This window comes from Haliaeetus leucocephalus, unplaced genomic scaffold (assembly GCF_000737465.1).
Source record: "Haliaeetus leucocephalus isolate CR32 unplaced genomic scaffold, Haliaeetus_leucocephalus-4.0 Scaffold195, whole genome shotgun sequence".
NCBI lineage: Eukaryota > Metazoa > Chordata > Aves > Accipitriformes > Accipitridae > Haliaeetus > Haliaeetus leucocephalus.
Window position 1 is genome coordinate 5,409,325 of NW_010972631.1, and position 8,605 is coordinate 5,417,929.

The 8,605-nt window shown below is 35.8% G+C and overlaps 1 protein-coding gene across 2 annotated transcripts in view; it reads left to right on the forward strand.

The window, feature by feature from the left end:
- PHIP (pleckstrin homology domain interacting protein) overlaps positions 1–8,605 on the forward strand; it is a 113,685-nt gene that overhangs the window by 6,295 nt on the left and 98,785 nt on the right. For both annotated transcript variants that reach the window (XM_010565760.1, XM_010565759.1), the window contains exons 5-6: positions 4,880–5,030; positions 5,137–5,235. The gene's annotated coding sequence lies outside the window, so the exon portion shown is untranslated. The remainder of the gene's footprint in view (positions 1–4,879; positions 5,031–5,136; positions 5,236–8,605) is intronic.

The following is an 8,605-nucleotide window of genomic DNA, read 5'->3' on the forward strand; positions in this document are numbered from 1 at the left end:
AAAAAAAAAAAAAAGCTTCAGAGAAAAGTAATTGCACTTCATTGCAGTTCCTAATTTTAAAGTGATAAGGCAGTGGCTGGTGGTACAGGGTACTCAATTAGATTGATGGTCTGATATAGTACAACAATTACTGTAGTTCAATTTGGAGCTTGTTTTGGGTAATATGTTACATAGCAGAATAGTTAAAGCTGGGGTAGCTGCTGGAAATAGTAAGATTGAGCTCTCACATCTTGATATATAGGTTAGATGACTGACTTAGATTTTGTTGTTAAATGGCCTTGTGTGGAAGTGTGTTTTTCTGAAAGATATTTACAGTCAAACTTGTAGTTAAGCATGTTAACTGTTAGCATGGGGGAAAAAAAAAACCCAACAACAGTACTTTGGAGAACATCTTGGTATGCACAATGCTTAGAGCAGGATCCAGAATAGGGTCATATTTTACTTGATGTCCAAAACACTGGCAGCGAATAACTGCATTATGTATTACAAATTTAACTAAAGAGTCTAGGTCAAATCATGATTCTGTAGATGCATTCATTGTGATTCTGATGCTGAATTATTCTGCAGAGTCATGCAGAATGAAAATATAAGCACTTGGGTCTATTTCAAAGGTAATAAAGATTTGAATGTTAGTCCAAATAGCAGTGTAGGTGCATTTTTTGTATTCCCACGCTGTTTGTTCGGAATAAATAAAGTTGGGGTAGTAGGTAAAGGGTGAGGTTGAGAGTAATGCTGCTTCTTATTTTCTAGAAAATATTATTTGTGCTTAAGAGCTGAAAATTTTGTACTTGCTAACAGAGTTCTGCTTTTTATTACAGTAATGTTTAAGAAATGTTATTAACTTGTCTCATGTGAAAAGTCTATTCGAACAAAAAGAGAGTTCATTATTATACTTGTAAAAGCGTATCTTCTGTGCATTTCTATTGGAGGAAAAGAGCAGAATTAGATGTTGCAGAAAGCCTAACAGGAGGAAACCAGCTAGAATTTCAGCTAGGTGGGACTGGCAGAGAAAAAGATCTGTGCTGTTTTTAGACTGTCTGACATCACAGTTTTGGCATAAAATTTTAAAATTCCTGTTTGTAGAGTCCAGTTTTCACTTTTCATTTAGAGCTATATGAATTTTAAATACTTGTACATCTGTTATTTTTTTTCCTTTTGCTTTTACTTTCTCCTCTCAGAATCAGATTGATATCAAGACAAATTTCCATCATTCTATTGAGTTGTTATGAGCTTTTCTGTCTCTGACAAAGCTTGTAAACTCATTTAAAAAAAAAAATTTTTTCTTTTTTTGTCACTTATATCTGACTTAAAAGTACTCTTGACAGGAGTTTTTTTGTAATTATTATTTGTTTTAGGAGCAGGACAGAGGGTGGTAGCTATATTTTACGTTGGTTCTAGCTTCTTTTACAGTTTGTCAGTGCAAGAATTGTCTCCTGGTAGGCTGCAGCACCTAAGAACAATCCAAATAATTTTAGCTTTCAAGCCACTCTTTGTTGTTTAATGTATCGAATAAACTTCCTTACTTTGTCCTTTCTTGACTTGTTGCTACCACATTGTGGTTCTCGTCTGCAATTTTTTATTTATTTTTTTTTTTTCCCTTTTGAAAAAGGGAGGAATCAGGACTAAGGTGATTTTCTGTTGGGCACTTCTTTCATTTGTGACTTTTGCTGTTATGCTATTAGTCACACATACAAATTGGCACTGGAACGGGCTTCCTAGAGAGGTGTCCATGCTCTAAGCCTGGGTGTTTAAGAGGCATTTGGACAATGCCCTTAACACCAGGCTTTAGCTTTTGGTCAGCCCTCAGGTGGTCAGGCAGTTGGACTAGATGATTGTTGTGGGTCCCTTTCAACTGCAACTATTCTATTAGTATTGTTAAAAGAAAATTATTTTTTTCTGATGGAGAAGTACTTTACCTGGAGAAAACTTAAGTTCCACCATTTACGTCTTTATAGCAGGACCATAAGGGAAAGAAGTAAGTCCAAGTAAAACCTATAATGAAATAAGAGGGTTTTTCCCTAGCAGGTTTTGCAGCGAAATGAAGCCTTTTTCATTTTTAAAAGTTTCTTGTGTGTGCCTTAGTCTTATATAGGAAATTGGGAGTCAAATATTGACTGTATGGTTCATGAAATAGTTTTATAAACTTTCTGGAACTGACAAGTGTTTAGATTGCCAGTGTCACTTTTTTTAAGTGTACGGCTCAGTCTAGTATTGTTGAATCAGTTTGTTAATGAGCTGGTTGCAAATGCTGCTTAGTAGCAAACAGTGGTTATTCAGACAGACGCTGTGCAGAAGCATCACCAAACTACTGCGTAACTTGGCATAAATAGCTGCTTTCACGCAAATGGACTTAAATGAGGAGAGACTATAGTGTGGGTGTAAGGTATATATTAAGATGAGATCTTTAATAGCTATGAGCAAGAATAATACAAATAGATCCCCCTTTTTCAAAATATTTGCTTTAAAAACTGCAGGAGGAATTGAGCCTACCTAGTTTATGCTAAAATAAAAAAGTGAACACATGGCTTATGACAAATCATGAGAAGTATGACTCAAGATGTCAGCTATCTGTAGTTTTGGAACGTGTCAAAGCCGATTTGCTTCATTTACTTTAGATTTTGTGCATTTGTGAGGATGTGTAAAACTGAAGGGTCTGGAGCAGGATAAAATGACAACTGTATTGCATATGTAGTTCTAATATTTGTGGTTAAACCAAAAAAATCAATAATTATTAATCTTTGAGAGACAAGTTCGGATTCTGCAGACATGAAGTCTGGTTTCAGATAGAATTATACGAAGGGCAGTATTTGTTAAGTTTTTGTGCTCCTTTTGATAGGAGCGGAGGAGACAAAAGCTAAGGAAATGGGTCAGGGCTGTTGATGGCAGAAACTACATAGCTTTGTCACTTCTTACGGCTATTCTGGTATTTTAGGGCTCTCAAGCGTGTATTTTGACTGTGATTCCTCCTTTAAGTAGAAAAAAGCAAGTTTTATTTGCATGTTACTGGTAAGAAAAAATTAATCGGAATAGCAAGTTCTGAATTCAGTGGATGATTTTTTGCCACTCTTCTAACAGGGTGCCTGTCTGATGACGTTGAATTTAGTAATTTTAAATGAACTGAGTGGCACAATCAACTGTAACTTTATTAAAAAAAAATTACTAATATTTAAAAAAAAATCCTTTTTCTGTTTTTCACTTGTGTGAATTTTGTAAGTCATTTAACTTTTAGGCAGTCAAATTCAAACAGCTTGCAAGGCCTTCTACAAAAGTAATGTAATTCACAGAAGGAAGGCCCCGCTTTCCTGGAAACAGCTAAACATTCGTCTGCCAATGGGAAGTAGTGAGTGAATTCCTTATTTTGCTTTTCTTGCCATGCAGCTTTTTACTTTACTGATTAAACTGTCTTTGTCTAAACTCATGAGTTTTTGCTCTTTCACCTTTCTGATTTTCTCCCCCACCCCACTGGGCGGGAGCGGGTGAGTGGCTGTGTGGGGCTGAGCTGCTGGCCAGGGTAAACCACGGCAGGAGCGAAAGAGAAAAACATTTACTCCTTCACTGGGAGGTTGTGGTGGTGTTGATGGGAATTACTGGTGTAAGCAAGGCTTTTCCAGAGCCTCGGTTTCAGATAGTAGTACTCTTTATGTGAACAAACTGCTAGAATATATGAAGCTATTACAGTGTGTCAGCAAGATAGGAGCACATTTGATGAAGAACGAGGTATATTCCTGTTAATTGGGTGTAATACAGAAGCACCGTTCTGCCTAAAATGTCAGTCACAGCCTTCTCTAGTTGCAGAATAACAAAACATCACAAGCTTTTACTGCAGTACGTTTTTTCCTCTGCAAAGTAAAACTGTGAAGACATGTCTCAGGCTGTGCGAAGGATAAAACTACTGCATGCCAAATCCTGTACAAGAACTGAAGAAAATTGAGTTTCTGTCCTCGCTCTTAATTTTATTATTTTAAATTCTCTTTGTTATAGTCTAAGCTGACAATAGCTTATGCATTTAAAAAAAAAGCTATTTCTTAATGGAAAGCTTTATGTTAATAGGATATTACTGTTGTCACATTTTGAAGCTTTTTTCCTTGTTATATAAGATGGTCTTCTGATCTAGAATTATAGTAGTTCAAAAGAATGAGCTGGTTTTGTCTGGGCAGTCATTAATACTGGTTCAACATTGTTATAATCAAGGGGTGAGAAGATTGTTGCTGATAACAGGAGCTTGTTTTAGTACTGTGCAGTTGAAAACCGAGCAGTTACAAAAACTAGGCATGTTTGTAGCCTAATAGAGGACCATGTAGACCAATTTTAAAGTTGAATTACTTAAGCCCACATTTTTCTTTAAAAGCTTTAGATATTAAAAAAAAAATCCAATGAACTTCGACAAGGTCTTGAAACTTAGGTGAGTTGAGGCAGAATGTTTTTGCGTTGTCTGCTACACAGCTATGTTATGTATTTGGTACATGTGAATCTTCCAAAAATTCTGTGAATGTTGTTCTCCTTACAAACTTTGTCTCACCTTTATCTTACAGTAACTTAAATTGATCACACTACTATTTAAATATAATACTGAATATATACATTTTGTGCTGTGATTATAAAGGAGCTTGTTAGACTATGGCCAACTGTGCCTTAAAGTCAGAAAGTAGTAAATACCAACAGTTCTTTGTATGAAGTGGCATGTGCTGAATAAAAGAATTAATTAGGACCAGCTGGAACAAATTATTGTACTTAAAGGTCATTATTTGTTTTTATCCTTAATATACTATAGTTTTCTTATGAATTTGTGTATTAATATGGGGGAAAAAAATTAAACCAGTAATTCTTCAAAAATACTATGTTCCTTATCAAATTTTTTGTTTGCTCTTTCATATAATAGGTGAAATATTACAGACACTTGGCACCTGATCACTTGCTTCAAATATGCCATCGGCTTGGACCGCTTCTAGAGCAAGAAATTCCCCAAAGTGTCCCTGGAGTGCAGACGTTATTAGGAGCTGGCAGACAGTCTTTGCTTCGTACAAACAAAAGTATGAAAATTTTATGAGAATTTTGAGAGTTCTTGCTATGTTATGCCTTTTCTGTGTTTTCGCATGAAAAAACGCCTACATTTTTTGTGTAATTTTTTAAAAACAGGTTGCAAACATGTCGTATGGAAGGGATCTGCTCTTGCTGCACTACATTGTGGGAGGCCTCCAGAGTCCCCTGTAAATTATGGCAGTCCACCTAGTATAGGTAAGTCAATTTTATTCTGGCATTGCCTTTGTAATACCTAACTTCCAGGGTCATTGATTATTGTGATGATGAGAGCTAAGTAGTAGCTCTGTTTATATTTTTCTTTGTCATATACCTTACCTTTAGTATTATTTTTATTAAGATGTTGTGTTGTCATATTTACCGGGGGGGGGGAGGGTATTGTAAATTCATCTACTAGTTCTGCTCTGAAGCTAATTTTGTCTTTGAAGTATGAAATGGAATAAAATATATTTCAACAGTGAATACATACAAATAAAACTCTTTTTCTTAAAGATGTAATAAAGCTGTCAGTAGATAAATAATTAGTACTATATAACAACTTAAAACCAGGACAGTATAGCCTGCACCCATTGTTGGGGAGAATAAGTCATGTAGACTGGTAATGGTTTTCTTTGGAAAGATTTGAGTGTCTTGTAGAAGTTATTCTCTCTGGTCCATTCAGTAATGTTGTAGCTGTGCTTCAGTTTGCTATGCTGTATCATGAATCATACATGCGCTGTCTGTACCATTGAAAAACTGGGAAGCTGGAGGTTGGAGGTATTCTTTTTCTTTTTTTCTTTTTTAGTTATTATCTTTAAGCTCTCATATGGTCACTAAAACGTTCATTAGCTTTCAACCTTTTAACAAGAAGATACATGTTTTTTTAGTTGCTAGAAGAATCAAGATGTGTGATATTTTGGATATCTTTAAGGAGCATCCTTTTTGTTTTGTAATGGATAGGAAAATGGGCAAAATCACTTGTGTCTTTTCATCTTTCTCTGCTGATGTCCAGGGAAGGGGGAGTGATCAAGACCAAATTACCAGTGTGGATTATACAAAACCAGTAGTGGTTTATACCAAAATGGTAGTTTCAGATGGATGTGCAGTGTTGGATTACAGTGGGCAGAGAATATTCAGTTGATTGGCTCCTGATCAGGTGCAGCTGCTGCAAAGACACAGGTTTTGGTCTTGGCAAGAAAGAGGAGACTAAAGGTATATTGGGGAACTAATGAGTAACAGTGTACAAATATATAGGCAGGTGCTTTTTGCAACAGGCATTTTTAATGTGGTAGCTTGCCATTACAGTTTTTCAATCTCTAAACTCCTTTTGGAGGCCATTGGCAGCCTGTAAGTTTTCCATTAATTGGGAGATAAATATATATTTTATGTACTTTCATATGTATGTGTGTGTATATATATATGATAGAGCTTAATTTGGGCTATTTATATTATTTCTAATGTTGAAGAAACTCAAAATCAAATCTCAAAATGCATACCATTACACTTTACCCAGAGAATTACAGTTCTCTTGTAACAGCTGAAGCAGAAGCATGCTACAGCTAAGAAGCTCTTAAGTTGAGCACAGCCGATTTTGACTTGTTCAGATGGCAAAGTATTTGGTGTCCTAGTAGCTCTTTCATTTTAAAGCACGAGTTGCATGCTTTCCATGATATTTCTGTAGTTGCTTGGAATATAGGAAGAGAATGTGGTTTTGCCTGGGTGTTCAGAGCCAAGTTTTCAGAACCTCCTCAGCTAGTATGCGTATTGGTCATAGGTGGTTCGCTTGAACTGTCATGTAGCACCTGCATCCATTCAGTGTGGTTTTGTTTACAGCTTCGGTTTTGGTATTCATGTAGAGAGTTGTTTCTGTGTTGTGCTCTGGATGTGGGGGAGAAAATGCTTGTTGCTGAATAGAATAATGCCCCTCTTGATTGGCTGTGCATTGGCTTGAAGATTTTAAACTTGGAAAATCTTGGCCTAGATTAGCAGCTATTTCTGCAAGGTGACTGGAGGACAGAGCTTCCTGATAGCTGAGATTTCTTTTAGTGGTTGCCTTACCTTTTCCTTTACTCGGGAATACATTTTAAAACATGTTGGAGAAATCAGAATGGAAGAGGACTGTTTTGCGTTGTACTGTAGCTTGGTCCATGGTATATAGTATTTAAAGGAAAAAAGACCAGTGTATGAAATCCATGGCAGCTGGAATCAAAGAAAGTTGTAGAGTTGCCATGGCAGTGGAATTAAATGTTAAGAAAAATAACTTTCAGACTCTTTTTTTAGGGAAGAACGAGTAAGGCTTTCTAAATAAATGTTATTTTTATTGAACCTTTTGCAGAACACTGAATATTTGCAAAATTACAGTTATTTCAACATACCACGTTTTTCATGACCAATAATTTCCTTTTCCAAACATTGAGATAAGTGGTGGTAAGTGAAAGTGAAGTGTATTTGGATTTTTTGGATGTCTGGTTCAGAGCTGTGTGTTAAAGCATTTGTTTTTGATTTATCCTATTCTCGTCTGATCCTCTCAATGAAATCATGAACTGGAATGACACTTCTTTTATAAATTGAACTAGAAAATTTTGTTCTGTTTCCCTAAACTTCTCCATTTTCCCCTGGGAAGGCTGTATTTTATGTATTTGCCCAACAAAAAAGAAGTTGGAACCTATTATTCTTCAGGCTGTATGTATTTCAGGTGGAGGACCCACTAATGGTTGAGGAACAGAAAAGATACTGAAGTCTTTCTGTCTTGTGTAGGAAAACTTAATTTACATTTCAGTGAACATAGAAAAATATTCATTCTTTTCCTAGCCTGATGAACCAATGCAATTATGATGCTGATGGGATATTCTTTAGAATTAAATTTTTGTGTGTGTTGTTCCAGCTGCCTTGTAGGTAGCTGGTTTCTATGCAAATATGTACAAATATATAGTTCTCCAGAAAACTACAGAATATCTTTAGAACGTAATAAAGAGAAACAAAACTTGAATATGGAATAATCTTTGTCCAGTTGCTATCACTTTTGCAACATATCTTATAAAAAGTTGCTGAAGTGCTTAATTAAGAACAAAAGAGCTATGTCATATGATAATTTGTTTTGTTAAAGGTCCCGTCTTCTTCGATGCAGAAACAGAAAAAGAACTCTTTCAGTAATTTCCAGGAACTGCTGAAAAAGCGCAGAACCAAGGCATAAAGCTTTGAGAGCTTTGAGCTCAAAGCTCTTGGGGAAGCTGGCCATTCAGGTGTGAAGACCTGAATGAGACTGGCTGTTTGCACCAGACAATGAAGAATGTTTTTCCTGACTGGTGAATAATCTGCCTTTCAGAAATAGTATTTCATGGTCTTACTGAATACTCCACTTCAAGAAAAGTTCTGAGGCATTTTGCACTTTTCTCACAGTTTCTTTATTAAATGATGCTGCTGGTTTGGCTGTAAAGAGAATGTGAGGTTCGGAAAGTGGTGTAGATGTCTGTTGTTAGAAATATAGTAAATACTTTAGGCCCAAAAGCTAACCTAAGAGTACTTTGTGTAACTATATTATTCTGTCAGTTATAGTAAAAAAAAAAAAAAAAAAAAAAAAAACCCCCCT